Raw genomic sequence first — 20276 nt, 5'->3', positions numbered from 1 at the left:
TTCTTTTCCCTCCCCGCCCCTCGCCGTCTAGAGCTGACTTAATTTGGAAGTCTGTTTACTTGTCCCGGGAAAAAGGGGAACGGAGCCGTGTCTGCAGACGGGACCGAGACGAACAGGGCCTTGGCCGCTTCTCTCTGTCGGTCACGCGGGGTCCACTCACTCCGTTCCTGGCCGCGAGACTGCTGTAGCTGCAGGAAGCGGCCCTGGAAAGCAATCTGAAGCGTCTCGATAGGGAAAGGGGTGAGCGCTGGGTGCAGTAAAACACCAAATACTGGAGATACACTTTATCCTCACACCCTGTCAGCCTCTGCGATCTTTTGTCCTCTTCAGTCATGGACCTCCCCTAAGTCTCCAGCATCTCTGGCCCCGGGAGCTTCTGGTCTCCGCTAAGAAGAACTCAGCTTTCTGAGGCTGTCCCTAATGGGGAAACTTCCCCACGCGTGGGGGCCGCACAGTTTGCCCCCAGATCCGGGAGAAGCTGAGCGCCGCCAGCTAAGCACCCCATCCATCCCGAGGTCCCGACTGCTGCTGCGGGAAATGGGGGAGATTTTGCAGACGGCATCCCACAACCCCCTTCCTCCTGTTCCCCACCCCCAACCCCGCCATGTAAACACGAGGACTTTCTCGAGAGTCTTGGAGAGCTGCTCTAGAGGCTTCAGGGCCTGAAACCCCAGGCTTGGCTTGTTTGATGTTTAGCATCCCAAAGCGACTGCCCCACCCCCGCCCCAGCCTGGGAGCCCGGAGTTGTGGGTCGGAGAGGCAGGAAAGCAACCCTCTCAGCTGGCCTGGCCGGGCTTAGGGGCGGCGTGAAGACTGGGACAGAGATGCTCTGAACAGGAAAGAAGGGGGGAGCTCAGCCTGCCGCCACCCCCCAACAGGGACACAAGCGGGTACAGCTGGAGTCCTCCAGGCCCAGAAGGCGGGAGGGGGCAGGGAATGCGTCAGCAGACCGGACACAGGCTCTGGGACCGGGGCCGGCTCGGTGGGAAGTAACTCGAGGGCCCAGGAGTGAAATCAGAGCCAGGCCGGAGCCGACTCCGCGAGAAACGCTCCCTAACTCCTGGAGGCGGGGGAAGCCCCGCGCGCTCCAGTTCCAAAGGCCTTGCCGGAGGCAGCTCTTCCCACTGCTTAAGGGCTTGGCCTTCCAAGGGATTTGAAATCCTCCCGGGGCGGGGACAGGCCTAGGGCTGGCACTGAGGTGTCCGATTTTGAGACGCCAGGGAAGAAGTCTCAGACGTTAGAGGCCGCACACTCCCAGAGCGCGCTTGCGGGCGTCTGGGCGCGGATGAGGGGCCTTCTCCAGTCGCGAGTGCACAAAAGGTAGCGCCGAGTCTCTTCTGAGGCGACCCGAGCTAAGAGGAAAGGAGAGCGGGGTTTTCTGACTTCCAACTCATTAGGGACCAGGTAAGGTCAATGCTTTCTCTATTATGGCTGTATCTTAAAAGCGGGTCAATTTAAGATAAGGAGCGGGGGAGAATCCAGGATCTGTGTGAACCATGCTGATAAAGACTGACCCCTTTCCTGAACTAAAAGCAAGCCAGGCAGACATTCATTTTCTATAAACAAGAGAGTTGTGAGAAGCTGCCTTGAATTCTGATCTGATGCCACCAGTCTCTCTAGACATCGCTCTCCCCTCCCCCCAATGATTGGTGTGTGTGTTGGGGGGTGGCAGGGCGAGCCAAGTGATAGAGGATATTATTTGCTGAGAACTAGAAAGCCTGTTGAGAAATGTGAATCTGAGATGATGTGGCTCTTGGGCATGGTTTGCCAGCTGGTTTGTTTCAAATGCTGCTGTCTTTCAGAATGGATGGAAAGCGACAGCCTCGAGTATTGGGAGGGATGAGACTGAATGTGTTCCTTGAGCAGTTCCCTGTTAGAAAATACTGGATACCACCTCCCTCTGGGCCTCCCTGCCTTCTGACTGATGTGCCTGTGGTTGTGCAAATGTATTCTTGTGACTTCAGGCCACCCTCTGTGGGCCTCAGTTTGGGGCTTCCGCCTCAACTTGGAGCACGGAAAGTTTTCTGGTGTCTCTTTGGCAGGTAGCTTCAGGAAAATGTCCTATTCACCAATCACCCTCTGTGGCAAGCCTGTCCGTCCAAGTCGCTGAAGGAACCGGGTGTGGATGGGAGGAGAGGACAGAATGTGTTTACTGAAGGGGAGGACCAGGGTCTGAATGTCATCTCTCCTCCAAGTAGTTGTGTTTCTGAACTTTCCTCGAAGATTCTCAAAGAAACAGAGGAGGAGCCAGACTCAGCAACTTGACCGCACAGCTTCTGCCTCCTCTGAAGCCACAGTTGGAGTGGCTGGATGCATTTCTTTCTGACAGTGACCTAATGCCCTACTTGGAGGGCATCTAGATACAGCCCCAGGTTTCTCATTTGATAATGTTTGCCATTAGGTCTCTGCTTCCTGAACGTGTATCATCTTTGTTATTAGTTGAGTTGTAACAAAGTTTTGGAAAGGGTGAGATTTAAATGGACTTTCTTGTTTTATTTCTCTTTTAGTTATTTGCAGGGACATTTCTGCTTGAAATGGAAACTAACATTAAAAAAAAGTCACAGGCAGTAATAGACTTTGTTGAAGAGAGTTCTTTTATCCAATACAATATTTACATCTGACTGTCCATTTGTACGTAGGCTGCATAAGACAACCTGTCTGAAAAAAGAAGACACCTATGTATGTATTATAGATATGTATGTACATGTGTATGTATCTTATATATCTATTTTATAGGATCTTCAAAAAGAAAAAATTAGCATAGGATTTTCTTAGTAGGAGATCTTATAGAACCCATTAGATGTAAGAAAGTTGAATGTGTTTACTATCTCAAGGAAGAGGTCACATGAAACTGAGTTTTCCTTAAGAAAATCAAGTAAACAAAAACCTTTGTTAGTTTTTTCCCCACTTTAAATTGGAATATTAATTTATTTTCTTGTCACAGAACTAATTATTTTGGGGGAAAATATTAAAATTTGTCCTTAAAGAAAATGAACTTGTTGCCTGAGACACACAGCTGTAGATGAAACTTCTTGAAGCAATCTACAACAAAAATTGTTGTCATGTGCTTCACCGACATTATCCATAGTAGAAATCGTTAGTATGAACACCGTTGCTAGCTAACAAAAACAGATGGAAACGTTGCTGCCCCTAGTTTGCTGCCTCTAGCAGATCCCCCTCTTCTGGCCTTCACAGAGCACTGGAAATGAGAGGGCAGGTCTGAGTCTGACAACAGAAAGACAAACTTTCCCTCCTCCTGTCCCCTGTTTTGTACATCTTGAACATTTCTGGTAGTCCAGTCTTTGATTGCTACATGGAATTGTCAGTAACACCTGGCTCTCGGTGAAGTGTTAAACTTTACATTTCTAGGGTTTAGGGTGATTGCTGATGATGTCATTTCTACGAAAGATGTCAGGACCTGAGAAGTGTCCTTGGATACCCTTTTCTGGCTGCTGCATCCTGGAGCCATTCTGTGGAAGAGTCACCCAGAACGGCTCAGCCTCCACTTTACCTAGCACCAGTGTTGTTGTGTGAAGGTGTCCAAAGCTCTAGGAAAACGAGTTTATTTGGTCTGTGTGCTACCGATTTACCTGATCTGGGCACACACAAGGCTAGGTGTGTGTGCACGAGCACAGATGTAAAACTGGGAATTACAGTAATGATGTGAAGAGGACTAAGAGCTAGTTCCCGTAAGTTGATTCCTCTACCCCAGGAGACCAAGGCAATGGTTTAACAAATCTGGCTATAGCTGTGTATAGAGAGAACTTCCAAGTTGGGGTTCCCTGAGGTACCCCCAAAGCACCAGGTTTCTAAACAGACTTTTTTTTTTCAGAGGATGCTGAAGCCTAGAGGGTTAAACCTCTCCCCCTCTGGGGCACTCTGGTGCCTTTAGGTCTGCAAGGCACTGTTTTCTGGGTGGAGTCTAAAGGAGGGTGGGTGGTTCTGGGGAGTGACTGGCTTCTTCCTTCCCATGAGAGTGTGCTTCAGAAAGAATTGTAACTCTTGCACCACAGGTGTGCACAGAGCATACATCTGTGCCTCTGACCAGGGCAAATAGAAACTGTAGCCAGTTCCTTACTACTCACCAAGCTGCAATAGTCAGTGAAATGTTGATTACTGCTCCCTGGTAGGACTATTGAGGCTGAGGCCAGGGTGTAGTACATTTTGGAAGAGCTGTAGTGTATCATATACTACAGCTTTACCCACTACAGTGGGCAAAACTCTGATATCTGACTGCAAATCAAACAAGAGAACCTTTGCAAATACTTAACAAAAGCCAACTCACCTGCAGCCATCATCTAGCACAGGATAGGGAAGGGGTGTAAAGAGAAAATCATTGACATCGATGGTCCCATACAAGGACCACCATGCATCCCTAACAGTTGACATTAACCTTCCTGTATGAACTGTTTTCTATCAACTATAATGTCATGCCAACCTAAAATTAGTTGTTGAAAATTCTCAGCATGGCTGAGTACTTAGATTCTGTTGGTTGGGTGTGTGTGGAAGCTGGGGCTTTGTGTGTTTGTGGTTTTGTTCACTGGTAAGACAAGAGAGGAAGGAGAGGAGACTGAAGGGGAGAGGAGAGGAACAACTGTGCCCAGTGGAAGTGTGTGAGATTCTGTTGGTGTTTGTGACAGCTGAGTCGCCCTGGTTAGAGCTGGTCTTTAGATGGAAGTGTTGGGGCAGGGTGGATGAGTGTGTGGTGTGTCTTGGTATATCTGGTGTTTAGGGGATGATGCTTTTAGTAAGCAGGGCTAAGGAGCAGAATAGGAGATAGTGTGTGTACCATGTCTTTGAGTTGGGCCAGTGACACAAGGGCAACATAATTATCCAGCTTAAACGTGCTCAAACGGCAAAAAGTTGCAAAATAGATCGACCTTCCTGAGAAGAGAGGGAGCCGGTTACAGAGGTCTGCAGCCATCATCCTTTTTTCAATACATTTTAAACAAGAGGATCTAGTGAGTGATTCCGATTCAATACACATAATCAGTTTGCAAGTCTTATTTCCATTTGAAAACAGGGCCATTTGCAATCATAAGAGCCGGACACGCTGAAAGATTCAGAGCGCTTTCTGAGCGGATGATGGGTGACAAAATCTGCAGGCAAGCACTAAATATTTTCTTCTAGTCTCAGACCTTATGCGTCAGCCTTTAGTCCCAATGTATTTTAATCGAATATTCCTGTTGAATATATAGCTTAATTGCTTAGAATATCGAGATTCCATGATGGGGGCGGGGCAGGGAGCCGGCAGGAAAGGTGAGAAAAACCACGTTAGTGCTTTTCCCAAGTGATGGTTAACAATCATTTAGTGAAGAGTACACGGGTAAAAGATTTGATGAAAAATTCAAACTTGTTTTTAAAGGAAGGGCTGCCTGAAGAGGTTGTCGGGGGCTAAGATTCTCGGGTTGGAGCCACGAAGTCCTTCCCGAGCGCGGCGGGGGCGGTGAGCTGCCACCAAAACCCAGGGGCAGGCTCGGCGGCCTCCCAATCTCACCGCCGGAGACCCGAGCCCCCCCATCCCGACCCCGCGGTTTCGTATTGGTTGTCAGCGGTCTCAGCTAGAAGGGTGGGCACTTAAAATCTCAAGCTGTTTTATGGTCTCTCGTTGTATGAAGTTTTGGTTTCCAGGATCATTTGAAGCAGCAGTCCGCAAACCGCACCCCCACCCCCCGCCCCTTTCCGCCGGCGGCCTCAGCTCTCCCCACCCCCCAGGTCTCCCCTCCAACCCCGGTTGCAAAGCAGCACCCCGCCCACTGCGGCCTCCCCAACCCCCAACGCCCAGCCCAAAGCCCCAATTTCTCCTCCCACCCAGCCTCGCCCCCACCCCCAAGCCTGTGTGACTCTCCACCCGGTTCCTAGCTGGAGACCGGAGCGCCGCCTGCCCACCCGGCCCCCAACCCCTTCTGGAAAGCTCCCCAAGAAGTCTGGTGTGCGGCTGAGAAGAAATTTTCCGTGTATTTTGACCCCAGGTTATATAGTGAATGTATTAGCTTCACTGGGTTACGACGAAGATCCAAACCCTAACCTGAAGGGATTTTTAAAACGATCTCACTGTACAACCTTTTTCTGAACAAGTGAAATCAAACAAAACCAGCGAACTGCTGCTTTTTCCCTGATGAGTGTTCCTAAGGAAAAGAGATAACGTCGTCTCTGCCCAGATACCAACATCTAACGAACTTTCTATTAGGCTGAAACTCGGTCTAATAATAGCATGTTTAATGTCGATTCCATTTTTATGTTGCAAGGAGATAATTTATTAACCTCCTCAACATCGTGCCTCTTAGGCAGGCTTTGTGTTTTTAGATGTCCTTGCAAAGCATTTTCGCCTCTGGGAAAATCTCAGGAGAACCCATATAAGGAGGTGTGTGTGTGGCGGGCGGGGGGGCGGGGAGGGGTGTGGTGGAGATTCTGTACAGCTCCTGCTGGCTTGCTCAATTTTCTGCAAAACTCATCCTAAAAGCCTGGGTGTTCTCTTTATGCTGTGCTGTGCTTAGCTGCTCAGTCGTGTCCGATTCTTTGCGACCCCACGGACTGTAGCCCACCAGGCTCCTCTGTCTACAGGGGTTCTCCAGGCAAGAATACTGGAGTGTGTTGCCATGTCCTCCTCCAGAGGAGATGTTCTCTTTAATAGATGTCAAATTATAGGGGCCACACAGATCTAAAGACATCCCACATACACATACCAGCTGTAAACTCTGTAGGTTCCTCCCTACCCCGCCATCTCTCTAGGACTCATTCTGTGGATAAGCAAGAGTGGTCTTCAGGCACAGGTTCACCCTGAGCCAAGGGGTGGGGGGCAGGACAGGCCTCCGACAACAGGGAGCCTCCACACTCCCTATTCTGCAAACCAGAAGGATGGAACTCATACAACTGACAGGAGAGGAGGGTGGGGCTGGACTAGTAGGACTCAGTCTGCTAGGTGTAGGGGAATAGCTCCCTGGAGGAGGGTATGGTAACCCACTCCGGTATTCTTGCCTGGAGAATCCCCATGGACAGAGGAGCCTGGCGGGCTACAGTCCATGGGGTCACAAAGAGTCGACATGACTTGAGTGACTAAGCACAGCACAGGGGAGTAGCTCATCCACCTGAGGGCCTTGGCTGGGTGGTCAGAAGGGAAGCACAGGAATGGCCCTCCGAAGAATCAGAGAGCCAGAGCAGACTCCTGGCCAGAAGTTTCAGCCACCAGACAGCCCCATAGAGATACGCTGACTACAGACCATTTCTAGGAGCCCTGTTCTATGAGTGATAATTCCTTCCCAGCCTCCTGGACCTCCCTGGGGACCAAGCATATGTTTAGAACTGCTGGCCCATCTTCAGCAGCAATCCTAGTCAGGGGGAAGAAACTTCAGCCTGCCTACTCAGGAAGTTCTGTCCCTGACTCGCAAGGCTGATGTGGGAGACTCTCCTTAGGACCCAAAGATCACCTGCGGAAACATTATATTCTTGTATGTATAGCCCAAAGTGACTTCAATATCTACTTTTCCCTTGTTTCCTTATCCTCCTCGTTTTCTGTTTTTTCATTTCAGTGCCTACATTTTCCTTGCTTACTTGCCCAATTCCAGCCTCATAGATGAAGTTTTACTTCGTAGGCAATCCGGTATCATTTTCCTAATGTCAGTACTAAAAGGAAAAGCAGATAAAGTGGATGTGCTAAGTCATAAAGAATGAAAGCCAGCAAGACCCATATGGGAGGCCAGTTGTGGGGTAAGGACACCAGAGAACCGCCAAGGTCAGCCTATCAGAGGACTAGCGAGAAAAATGAGGAAAGCAAAGAGAAGCAGCAAGCGCCTAGAAATTCAATTAATGTCAGTAGATGGGAAGGAAGGAATACAGCCCCCACCTATGGCATACGTACGCCTAGCCTGGGCAGGCATTGAATGGGCTGAGGAGGGAACAGGTCTGTGTATGGTGTTCCGTCTTTGAGCTGAGGGTTGAATCTAGCAACCCTTTCCTTCCCTGCAGGCATACCTTACGAATGGAGACTTTCTTCCAGAGCCAATTAAAGGGCTACGGAGCGGAGGGCCTAGGGACTGGAGTTCGCCTCCCTACTTCAGCCTGGCCAGCTCCGGGCTGTGAACCCCGGGGAGGAGCAAATTCCGAGAGATCTGATGGGGGGCGAGGGGTAGGGCGTTGCGGGGAAGGGTGGTGGCAGAGGGCGGACCCGCCCGGTGAGGAAATAGTGGCTTCTGGAAACTTCCGTGGAAACATACAAAAATCTTTTTCTTCGCACAAGTGCCCCAGCCCTCCTCCCTGCAGGTGGAGAAGGGACTTGCGAAAAATTGCTTGTCGATGCTTGTCGACCCTGACTGTTGGACAGCGCCCCCTCTCGTCGCTGTCCTTTCGGCGCAGCCTCGAAGGATGCGCCACGCGGAGGGAGTCCCAGCCACCTGGGAGGACCGCAGGGCGGTTCTGCTGTGACTCGGATCCCAGGCCGCCCCGCAACCCTTGCCTTCGGGTTCCGGACCGCTTCCTCTGGTGGAAGGCGGATCCGCATGGGGACGGCCGGTTCCCCGTGACTCCGGAGGACGCGCTGCGGGCAGAACCACTTCTGTGCAGGAGAGCGCTCCCTAGGCTCTACCCTGGCGCGCCCAGGCTCTACCCGCTCGCAGCTCGGGAAGGGGCCAGGGCTGGCCGGGTCGCCGGGGTCTCTGCCCCGCGGGGAAGAGAAGGGAATCCCCCCAACCCTCAGTGACCGACCCGGCATCCCCTCCTCCCCTCACCCAGCCGGCTTGCGGGCTTCTCCCAGGGCCCTGGATTCCCCGGGGCCCTCCCTTTTTTAAGGGTCTCGCGCACAGTGTGATACATTTGAGCTGAAATATATTAACTCTTTTAACACATCAGCATGATGACACTGTTCGTGAGGACCTCATGTGTTCGGTGACCGCAGAAGGGCACATTTAAGATGCTTCCTGGCCTGTAAGGCACCAGGCCCCTCCGTCCCTTCCCTCCCCCAGCCCTCGAGAGGGACAGAGGAGAGGGACCCAGGCCGAGCGCGGCCGCCCAGTCTTCCCGCGATCGGCGGCCACCACTCGGCCCCAGCGGCCGGAGGCGTGGCGCATCCCGGGCTCCGGCCCCACTGCGGCTCCGCCGTCGGGTTTTTTTCTGCGAATAAAGAGGCATCGCATGCGAGTAAAGGCCGGCCAGCCGGCTCCAGACTCCCAGGGCCTCCCTCCTGGACCTGCGCGCTCTCCCTCTCTCCTCCGTTAATATTCTTCGATAATTTCGGAGGCAAAAACGTCCAACTTTGGGTGGGGACAGGGATTTGTTTCATCTCCTAAAATTCAGAAACGGAGTCTTCAAAAGTCTTAATGCGTATGGTTTATTATTTTTTTTTCTTCTAGCATTCAAATGAATGCGAAGCCACGGATCGAATCCCGTCACTCATTTGGGGTTAGCTTCTACCGATATTTCACACGGAAAACAAAACTGGGTCCCTCTTATTTGTACTCGTCCTTAACCTTTGCAGCAACTGCTGTAGATGCGGCTCTGTCCATTCTCTAATAGATTTTACCAGGGGCTGGTGACAGAGAACTGATTTCTTTTCTATTAGGGTTTAGCACATCTTTGTTGAAGGCCTGTAGAATGACCAGGGATTAGATTTGCATCTCTTAGACGCCCTGTGTGGTCTTTGTGCGAAGCTTGTAACTGTTAAAAATGACTTGTTAGGAAGCGTGTGGGCTCTCATCGCTCTCCTTTTGACAGAATGATTGTGAAATTCAGATTGGCCCTGTAGGATTTAGCCCGCAGATTCCACCTGAACCCTAAGCAATTAGACCCTAATCTCACTGCAATCATATTTGAGTTAGGATTTGTTGCACTTTGTTTACTTCAATTAAAAGCAGTGGAATAATTTTTTTTGTTGTTGTTGTTGTTCTTCTTCAGCTTTTAAAGTGAAATCTCCAGGCGAAGAACCCCAGGACTTCTTAGGATCGGTTTTGGTAGTGATGGGAGATTTCTTTTCGGCAAGGTTTCCTCCTAGTCCTCCCCCCCCCCTCCCCCAATGTAAAGAACTCTTCTTTCTTCCCCTGTGGCCATGCTAATGCCCGGAGCTTCTTCTCAGGGCTGAATTCAGGTCGCCTGGGAAGAACCGCGTGGAGATGACTCCCTGATTCCAGGGGCGCCCAAACTCTTGGGGCGTCCCCAAGTCCCCGACTGGGCTCTTCCATTCCGCTGGAGCGCGGGGCTTTCCCACCCGCGCCGGTTGGCCTGCTGGTCCCCGCGCGAGCTCCGGGCAGCATGCGCGGGTCGGGTCTGGCGTCCGGCGTCCGGCGTCCGGCTTCCCGAGGTGGAGCCGATGCTTCTAAGGCGCCTGGCGCGACTGCCAGGCGGCGCGGCTACTGCAACCGCCGCGTGGTGCAGAGCGGCTTCTTCACCTCCTCTCCCCCGGGATCCACTGGGGCCCCTCAGCGCCTGGACGTGGGAGAGGGACTGTGGCCTCTTCCGCGACCCGGCTTCCTCCGCCCTCGTACCGGCCCGGCCGGCGTGGGGCCTCGCTGCCTGGCTCCGGCCAGCGTCCAAGCCCGGAGCGCCCTGGGCGGCCTCCAGCCTCTCTCCGGCGGGCTCAGTCCAGAACGCGAGGCTCCGGGCATCCCCTGCCGGGCCGGCAGGATCTCAGCGATTCTCAGGGCATTTCACCCCGCTTCGGTTCCCCAGGGTCGCCTGCGGTTACTATCTGTCAGATCAGGTCACCTTAGTAGTAGTTCTTGATCTGTGGTGAGTTTACCGCCTGCATTTATTTATCCGTTGCGACTTTGTCACTCAGATTATCTCATAATCTGAGGCATATACAGTGACTTCGGTTTATCGGGATTTTTGTTTTGATTCACGACCATATATTTGCTCCCAGTGAGTCTGATTCAGTTCCCTAATTGACTGCTTTCACCTTTCTCATGCACCCTGGAGCCGGCCAACGTAGGATATAAACAGGAGGAATTTTCTGGTACCTAGACCTCAATGCCATATATCTGCAAAGGGAGCAGGGAGATACCACTTTTGAAACTTTCCAATAAACTTTTTAATGGCAAGTGCTGTCATTTTCACTTGTTGCAGACAAAAAAAAAAAATTTTTTTTTTAATGTTCTTTGTATTTGATTCCAGTAATGAAGGAAAGCCAGCCTACAGCCTGGCTCTGCTTTTGTAAATAAAACATTTTAAATGAGGAAAAAGTACTTTGCTGAGAGTACTACATAAATGTGAGCAGTGATAGCTAGTTTAAACAAGTAGTTTTCTCTTCTGGTATTTTCTGAGGTGAGTCTATTTTAAACAGTCTCATCTCTTTGGATAATTCTTATAGCCAATTATTCTTAACTTTAGTAAGAATTCTTAAGGGTTCAAAGAAATAAAGGAGATTCTGTCTTGCCTTTGGATGGGGGGAGGTGGGAATGTGGTCTTGGGGTGGGGAGGGAGGGGGAGCCAGACTGTGATAATCTCTTTGAGATCTACCAGAAGTCTTGATCTATTGATTGAGGATCCCTGCTTTAAATGAGACCTGTGTGCAGTTTAGTGCAGTTTTTCATTTGTGAATAGGGACTGTATCAAAATCCTAGTGTGACCATGACAATTGGGTAATCACACACTAGGCATCTTTGCTAATGGAGAGATTCTGTAAATATGTTTCTAGTGAATACACAGCTAACAGTCACAGTGGAAGGGTCAGGTGCCACAAATCATAGATTATTCTGCCAAGGGTTGCCTGCCATCTGAGGTTTGGAAGGACATTAACTGCCTTTGCATTCTCAGAATACTCTCCTCAGTTTGTGATTTCACTTACTTGACCCTACTTCTGTTATTAAAAAGCTGGCAGGCTCAATCAAGGGCAAGCAGGTTGGCTACCTACCCTTCTGGCAGCTCTCCAATATTCCCATTTAGCTGCCAGGAGACAAGGAGAGGAGTGAATCAGTCATGTAATCCCTTAGTAGCTAGAAGGAACTGGGAGAACTTTAGTGGCAGCAGGCAGGTCCATTTCTAAATTCTTCATATATATAATAAATTCCTCTGGGAAAATTCACTTGTAGGAAAGTCAGGGAGGGGAATATTAAGAAGTGACTTAGGTACAGGAACTCTTAAGCAGTTTCCTTGGAAAGTAAGTTGTAAGTGCATTCTTTGATAGCTTCAGTTTTGAAAATTGCCACAGACAGAAATAGGATTTTCGTTACTAACAGGGAGCAATGATCAGGAAAAGTGCCCCTTATCAGATAGTATAGGGGAAAATAAATCAAGAGCTTTTAATAAAATTTGGAGAATTATCACTTCCTGTCCATAGAACAAACCTCTGGCTTTTCACATTTGTTTTACCAGAGAAATTGTTGCTAATTTGATAAGATCTAAGTACTCAACTTTCAGAGCAAAGTGAAATTGAAAGATATAAAAATATTTTCTTGCTTTCTTAAATTGAAACAAGCAGGTATTTGGCATATAGGGAAATTGCAAAAGCAAAATACATCTCTCTCCTTCTTTCCTTGATGATGTAAAATCTAGGAATATAGCATGAAAGAGTCAAAAGGGTGAAACAAAACTTTCTAGGTTCCCTTTGTCTGCAGGATAGGCCCTTTTCTCATACTTTTACATTGGAAATGACTCTGTGATCTATAACTATCATGATTGACGATAAAAGCCATCACTTTTACTGGTGAGTACCATGACCGATCTAGTGGGTCTCCTGGAGAAGGGAATGGCAACCCACTCTAGTATTCTTGCCTAGAGAATTCCATGGACAGAGGAGCCTGGCGGGCTACAGTCAATGGGGTCACACAGAGTTGGACACGACTGAGTGACTTAACACCGTGACAAGTACACTGACTTCATCAATGAAGTCTTCTCCAGGAGATTTACTTATGTGAGAGGACTTGTAGCACTTCTTGAATAGGAATGAAAAGTACAATTCACTGAACTATGAATGTTCAAGATGGCTGGAAAAGTGTAGTTTGGAAGAATATTCTGTTTCTAATATGTCAGGAAATCTTTAGCTGTGAGATATTAAGAAAAACTAATTTTTTTTTCAAAATTAGACTGTCATTATATTAGTGTATTCTTAAAGAATGGAGATAGACATTACTCATCTACATTACCAAAGGGGAAAAATATTTAAAAACCAGATGACAGCTTGGTGCCTTATAATTTAAACAATACTGAATGGTGAATAATCTTCCAAGTTCATTTAAGCAGGGATAGGGAGAGAATCTCTATAAAAGTGAATAAAAAAGATCTTATTGTACAGATATGCCTAATCCCCCATTTTATTAGCTTATAATGCAAATCATTACTTGCTTTTGCTACTAAGAGCCATTTTAATGTAATGGATTCATTTCAGAAACCCTCAAGGAAACCAAAGCCTATGTCTATTTATGGGTTTATGAGGAACTTTCAACTGGTCCCAACCAAGTTGGAGACATAGATATATTTTTTCTTGCTTTCTAAGTTAAAAGTTGGAATTTATGCGAATGAGTATTTTCCATATTGACTAACACTTCTTGCCAGAGAAGTTTTTCTTCCAAGAGAACAGATAGCAAGTGGACAAAAGGAAATTTTAAGCTTATGTGATGTGATAACAGTCACAATTCACATTCTTGAATTTAGAGCTGTAGAGCGAAAGCAAAAGTAAAGTCATTAGGTTGTGTCCCACTCTTTGTGACCCCATGGATGGTAACCTAACAGGTTTCTCCATCCATTGGATTCTCCAGGCAAGAATACTGTAGAGGGTTGCCATTTCCTTCTCCAGGGTATCTTCCCAACCCAGAGATCGAAACTTGGTCTCTCGCGTTGCGGGCAGACTCTACCAGCTGAGCCACCAGGAAAGTCAAAACAACCATATTCTTTTATTTCACTTTGTATATCTGCTGTTAGTCAACACCTGTGTACATAATAGTTATTCTGGCACATAATAGTTATTGAATAATAATAGTTATTCAATAAGTTTGCTAAATGAATAAATTTATGAAACTATATCCCTGGTTATAATTCTTTCCTGATATATGTAAATGTAAAAATAAAGGACTATTATTAACATTTTTCTTTCCTTTTTATAAATGTGAACAGAAAATTGTTAAAATTCTATGTGGGTTTGATTCAGAATGACAGAAAACTGTCCCCATTCTATGCCAGCAAGAGAGAAATCTCTGACTCACATTTCTCTGCCTATTCACAAGAAAACTGTCTTAGGTAATGCTGTAATGTTTAAAACAAACACCACCCCCAAAGCTTAGATGTAACACAAGATGAACCCTAAAAATTAATGACTTGGAAAATCCACAGAGTTAATCTCTTTTTTACATTCCAGCCTTAAACTTTCTATGGCACACCCGCCATTCAAGACTTTTACAATTCTAAAGAGTAGTCATCTTCTGAAGTGGTGAGGAGACCAGAAGGTCACAAATCCTATCATTCGTTAAAGGGTGGGGGTGGGAACTGGCCAGTGTGGTCTCACCTACCAGAAAATAATTCAAGAACTCAGTTTGGTTGTTAATATTAATGCCACAGTTCAGTTCAGTTCAGTTCAGTCGCTCAGTCGTGTCCGACTCTTTGCAACCCCATGAATCGCAGCATGCCAGGCCTCCCTGTCCATCACCAGCTCCCGGAGTTCACCCAGACTCACGTCCATCGAGTCAGTGATGCCATCCAGCCGTCTCATCCTCTGTCGTCCCCTTCTCCTCCTGCCCCCAATCCCTCCCAGCATCAGCGTCTTTTCCACTGAGTCAACTCTTTGCATGAGGTGGCCAAAGTACTGGAGTTTCAGTTTTAGCATCATTCCTTCCAAAGAAATCCCAGGGCTGATCTCCTTCAGAATGGAGAGGGCTGCTCTAAGGAAGGTGGTCAAAGACCAGGAGAAATCTGTTATGCAGGCTCAATGGCTACTGTTTACTGTGTTCCCAATTTCTAGTCCTTAGTGAGCACCCCTCACGTTTGAGTAGTGACTGTAGCTCTGGGGCAGAATGGAACCCTGGAGTGAAGTCAGTGGGGGCAATAATCAAAACATTGGAAGTAGGTTCAGGGTTGGGATGCCCTGTGCCTTTTATTGGCCCAAACAGCTTCTACTGGAGTCGCTCTTCGTTGATTTGGAGTCTGCTCAAGATGTTATACATGTTAAGGGAAGACCATACTGGCACATCCTTCTCTATTTTGAATATGAAGCCTTTTATCAATGAGTGTGAGGGTATTATTTCAAGTGCAAAATATGTGCTTATGTACCAAGGACGTCCCCCACTTCAGCTGAGCAGGCTTGGAGAGGACATTAGTATCTGGACAGCATTTTCTCAGCAAGATGAGGAAGACTGGAAGGAGTTAAACAGTAATAGAACCCTGAATAAGCGGACTCTCAGATTTAAATTCCATTTGTTTCAGACTAAAAATCCTCTTTTAAAGCACTCACTTGGCATGAAGATACTGATATCACTTCCAGTTTTTATCCAAATGAGCATTTTCAGTTTTAGGGGGTGACAGATAATCCTTCAACTTGTGTTTCTAATAAGAAAAGGAGCCATAAAAGGAACTGTCATTTACCAACTCTTCTATGCCATATCTCGAATATTGGTGACCCACTGTTTACCCAAGAGTTCTCCTCTTGATTCACAGTTAGATAGGAGTTGGTATTTTGTTACCACCTTCATGCCAAAAGTAGCTTTCTATGGTGAGAGGGTGATTATAAAATTGTGCTTAAAACAAACAGTGGATAGAAACCAAAAACAGAGGTTGACGCAAATATCCTGTTTTCAGTGTACATCCAGTTTAGACCTTATATAGAAGAACTAGGTGATTTGTGACAAGAAAAAAACATGGTGGTTTGTTTATTGATTTTTTTCATTCAGTCAGTGAATACTCACTGAGGGCTTACACCAGGCAAAGTACGGCATGGAGAAAAAGCTATGTCTCTGACCTCAAAAACAATGTGTTTGGGGTAACAGTCATGTATTTAGACAGAGTTCAATGTGATGAGTGGAGTAATGTGAGGTCTGTGCAAAAATGCAGTAGAATCCCATGGGAAGAGGCATCTATGTTCAGCAGGAGGAGAAAAAGTAAGATTTGGGCTCACTCTTGAGAAAGAGCAGAGTTTATCAGGCATCGCAGGTGGAAGATACAGCCTGTGCAAAGGCTTGGGGGCAGTGAAGAGCATGTTGTGTTTAGGGAGTCATACCTAGTTTGTATTCCTGAAGCAGAAAGTGTAAGGAGAGTGTCAGGAGTAAAACTGAAGGCATGGTTCTGGCTAAACATTTTGAAGACCCTTGAATGCTAAACTAAGTAATGTAGATTTATCTTGTAGCACACGGAAAGCCATAGAAAAAATTCAGTCATAATGAGTTGTGCATTTTAGAAAGACCATCTTGTCAGTAGACTGGACAATGGATTGGAAGTGGGGACAAATTAGTGACAATGAGACCATATGATAATTGTTTTTACCTGCCTGCTTGGTGTAAGAGTGCTAACGAGAACTACCTTTCATTAAATAGATAGAAATCCTCAAATCCTGGAAAGAATAAAGGCATAAAGATAGCTTCCAAAGAGGCACCTTTGAAAGAAAAATAACTGTTGACACTGGGTAAAGATGGTTGGTTAATTTTGTATGCACTGCATATTCCTTTTAGGGTCAAGGATGCATTGCTCATTGTTTTACTTGGTTGTGTGATTGACATCCACCTGAGCTGCCATTCCTGTTACTGTGCTGAAAGGCTCTATGGTATTATAGACATTGTGCTGCCAATTGTGTCTCCAGTTGTGTTTCCTAGCCTCTGTAGGACCTTGGGGGAGTCACTTTCCTCTCTTAGAGTCTCAGTTTTCTCAGTCATAAAGTGAGGGCACAGTGTAAGTTATTTGTAATGCTACTGAGTTTATATTGTTCTATGACTTGTGACTTTGTTCACACTTATTAACCTCTCCTGCTGTTTATTTCTTCATCTGAATGATTTTTCACAATTTTAAAAGGAACAGAAATATTTGGAAGATAATCCCAGATGTGTTATTTAGGGCAAAATTCTGTTTTTATTTTACTGCGTTTAACACAGCTTTCCTCCTAGAAATATCAGGATATTGCTAGCCATTTTGAAACTGTGGACTTTCTGCTCAAATGAATCGCATCTTATCCTCATGTGAACAAAAACATGACTAATCACTTTCAATGTCCACTAGGTTAAGGTAATAATTTAGCTCGATTTTTAGGTTGTGGATTTTCCTTTCCAAAATGATTCTCAGGTCAGATAACTGTATATTCTCAGAAAACTAATGTATGGATAAACCTGTGGCCCTTAAATATTATGAAAATGCACTGCTTCTAGTAATACTTTCCTTATTTTAAATTCTGCATTTCCTTGGAAGCTTCCAGTTATTTAATGATCTTTTTCTTCCCCCACTTAAGGGCCTGTTTACATTAGTAATATCTCTTCCAGGGCTCCGGGAGTTCATAGGGTTTATACCTACCAAACAGCTCAGCACTGTTACTGTGCTCCAGAGACATGCAGGGGGCCCAGGACAAATCAAAATGTTTTTAAATGTATGACATGTGTGAAGTTGATGAAAATTCATGACACTCTCTGTCAGGGCTGCTAGAGCTTAAATCATCAGAGAAAGGTGAGTGTAAAGAATTTTGTTTAATACTTTTAGTTCTGGAATCCTTCCCATTTCTTGTTCACGCTCCCATGTTTTAGTTCTGTTCTATTTAGTAGACTGATTACAAAAATAAAAAAATTAAAAATTAGCAGCATGCTCTAAATTGCTTTTCAGAATTTCCTGCTTAAACCATCACTCAGATGTATAACTTTTAAAGAGGAATTGAAATGTGGTTTGAGAATGCAATCACGTACTATAGAACATGCAAAATACATGTGAAAGACCACACGAGTGGTGTTAATTTAACTGATTATACTTTCTGCTTTAGAAATATTTTCAAATTTATCTTTTAAAATTGAAAAGAAAATATTGCAAGAAAAATTTAACAGATTAAAAAAAAAGCCAAAAATGCTTTGGATATTGAGATCAGCTGTTTTTAAGTAAAAATCCATTCAAAGCAAAATAAAAGGCATTGTGTAGTGTGTGCCGGCTAAAACTGAGAACACAAGAGCACTGCAGTTAATTAGAACCAATCAACAGAATGCTTTGCAACATTTCTTACATCAGTGCACCATCTGATCTTCATAATACAAATTTCCCACAGCCTTGATGCAAAAAGGACTAGAAATAAATATTTGAGTCATTAAAATATATGATGTATTTCAGTTGCTCTTTTCAATGAGTATTTTTTATTGCTATGAAAATAAGATTTGAAAATTCCCAAATGTTGACCTGTGTTTTAGGAGGATAATCTTAGTTACTTTTTTTTTTTTTTAAGCTGGGGGCATTTGATTTTATATGTGTTTAAACATGAGGAAAAATATTGATTTTGAAAATAACATTTAAAACATGAATTTGAGTTTTTATATGATTTATGTATGATTACTGTACTTGTGAAACGTGACCGGGATTCTCCTGGACTGTTGAGTCATTATTTTATGAATGATTAATTACAAATAATGAAGTACTACATTATGGCTATTTTTATATTAACAGAATGCTGAACTAAGTTAACTGCATTAACATTTATATCATACTATGTCTGAAAAGAATATGCAGTAGTTAACACTGTTCTACTTCTACAGTTTACTCAATGCTTGATTCTACTCAGAAGTTTTACTTTTCTTTCATTTATTATACATCAGGAATTGTTCTGCTAGGGCACGAATATTGCTTTTGCTATATTTTCATGAAGTTCACGGTTTGTTCATTATAAACAACATGTGTTTCCCTTTTCTTTTCCCTGTGCGTCCTATGTTTGATTTTACTTTATAATTTTATTTTTTGGGTGTGTGTCCGGCTCTTCGTTGTCTTTTTGCATTAAAGGTAGAGCTCGCTCGGGGCCACTGAGGTGCTTCAAAACATTGGTAAGATGGCTTGTTAAAAATGTTTAACTGGAGTCAGAAATATATACGTCTGGACAACGGTGTATAAGTTTTTCTCCCTTATTAAAGGTAATTTGTAAATGTCTAGCAGGTGCCCCTTTTAGAGGCAAAAATAGCTCTGAAACTGGTGCTATTAATAAGAGAATTGTCTTCCAAAGGAGCGGATGATCCCTTCTCCTATGTTTATAAAGTCCAACTCGCTGACAGCAGTAATTTACTCCTCAGACTGCAGTCATCTCTTGCAGAAAGGAGACATGCTTTAGAAGGATACAGTCCGAGTTTGACTGTTTTTTGGTTTTTGTTTGTTTTGTTTCAGTCTCTATACTTCCTCCTATCACATCACACAAGATTTTTTTTCTCTCTGTTCCCCCCAAAAAGCTTTTTGCTGAATATTTTCTTTCTTGAGCATTCATTATCTATTTCTGTAGAAAGAAAAAAAATAGTTTCAAAGAATTATCTTCTCTTTAAAACTAAATGTTTTTCTTTGTACTCTTCTTGGTACAGATTTGATCGACCAAGGGTATCTCTTAGCTGAGTTCTCTCCAGGAAATTTACTCTTTCTACTGCTTTACAGAGACAGATAGCTTTGATGAGAAATACTTTAGAATGCTTATCTTACAAGTACAAGAAAAGACTATGTTAGGATGTGAATTTTTTTCTGACTATAGAGCCTATTCAATGCATAGCAATATTTGTGTTTACATTTTAAAAATCTGATCTATTTGCTTGTCAGCTTTGGAGCATTCGCTGCAAATGTTCACTGCTCCATGAAAAGCAGTTTCAATAAATAACAGCCTGAAATGGGCTCCGTTGCAGTTAATTTGATTTATAGGAATTAGAATAATAATGCTCTAAAACGCATATTAAAATAACTCTGCTTATCTCTAACATTGTTATTTCTTAAAGCAAACAATTTAGATAGAAACGTCATTTGATAAAAATAATTGGTTCACGTAAAATAGGACTCACATTCTTTTGCCAGACTCAGCAGCTACTCTTCAGTGGTACTTCATTAGACGCGATTCTCATTCATCTTGAAGTCTTAAGAAAAGAGCCACCTTCTTTATTTTTAAAAATTATTTTTTTAAAAGTAAACAAATGCAGGGAAGATGGAATAAAATTTCTAACAGAATTTACTTACTGTTATTCAATTCTTTAAACATTTTCCTAGGGGACAGGAATGTCATATGTTTAGTTTCAGGACAAAGGCACCTTTTTAAATGACGAGCTTTAAGAAAATCTATAAAGAAGTTTGTTTAATAGAAAGTAGGCTAACTAAACTTTCGGTTATAAAAATTATCTACATTACAAAATTAGAAAATAACTAATATCTAATGAACTTTAGAACTAATGTAA

General features: G+C 44.8%; 1 long non-coding RNA gene across 1 annotated transcript in view; it reads left to right on the top strand.

Annotated features, from left to right (window-relative positions):
- The first annotated feature begins 702 nt into the window (after positions 1-702).
- LOC133234431 (uncharacterized) overlaps positions 703-20276 on the top strand; it is a 45743-nt gene continuing 26169 nt past the window's right edge. The window contains exon 1 of the long non-coding RNA XR_009732138.1: positions 703-1404. This is a non-coding gene — a long non-coding RNA (uncharacterized LOC133234431). The remainder of the gene's footprint in view (positions 1405-20276) is intronic.

This window comes from Bos javanicus, chromosome 21, assembly GCF_032452875.1.
Source record: "Bos javanicus breed banteng chromosome 21, ARS-OSU_banteng_1.0, whole genome shotgun sequence".
Classification (NCBI taxonomy): Eukaryota; Metazoa; Chordata; class Mammalia; order Artiodactyla; family Bovidae; genus Bos; species Bos javanicus.
Note: the sequence above shows the minus strand (reverse complement) of the source record. Positions and strands in the feature narration are given on the sequence as shown.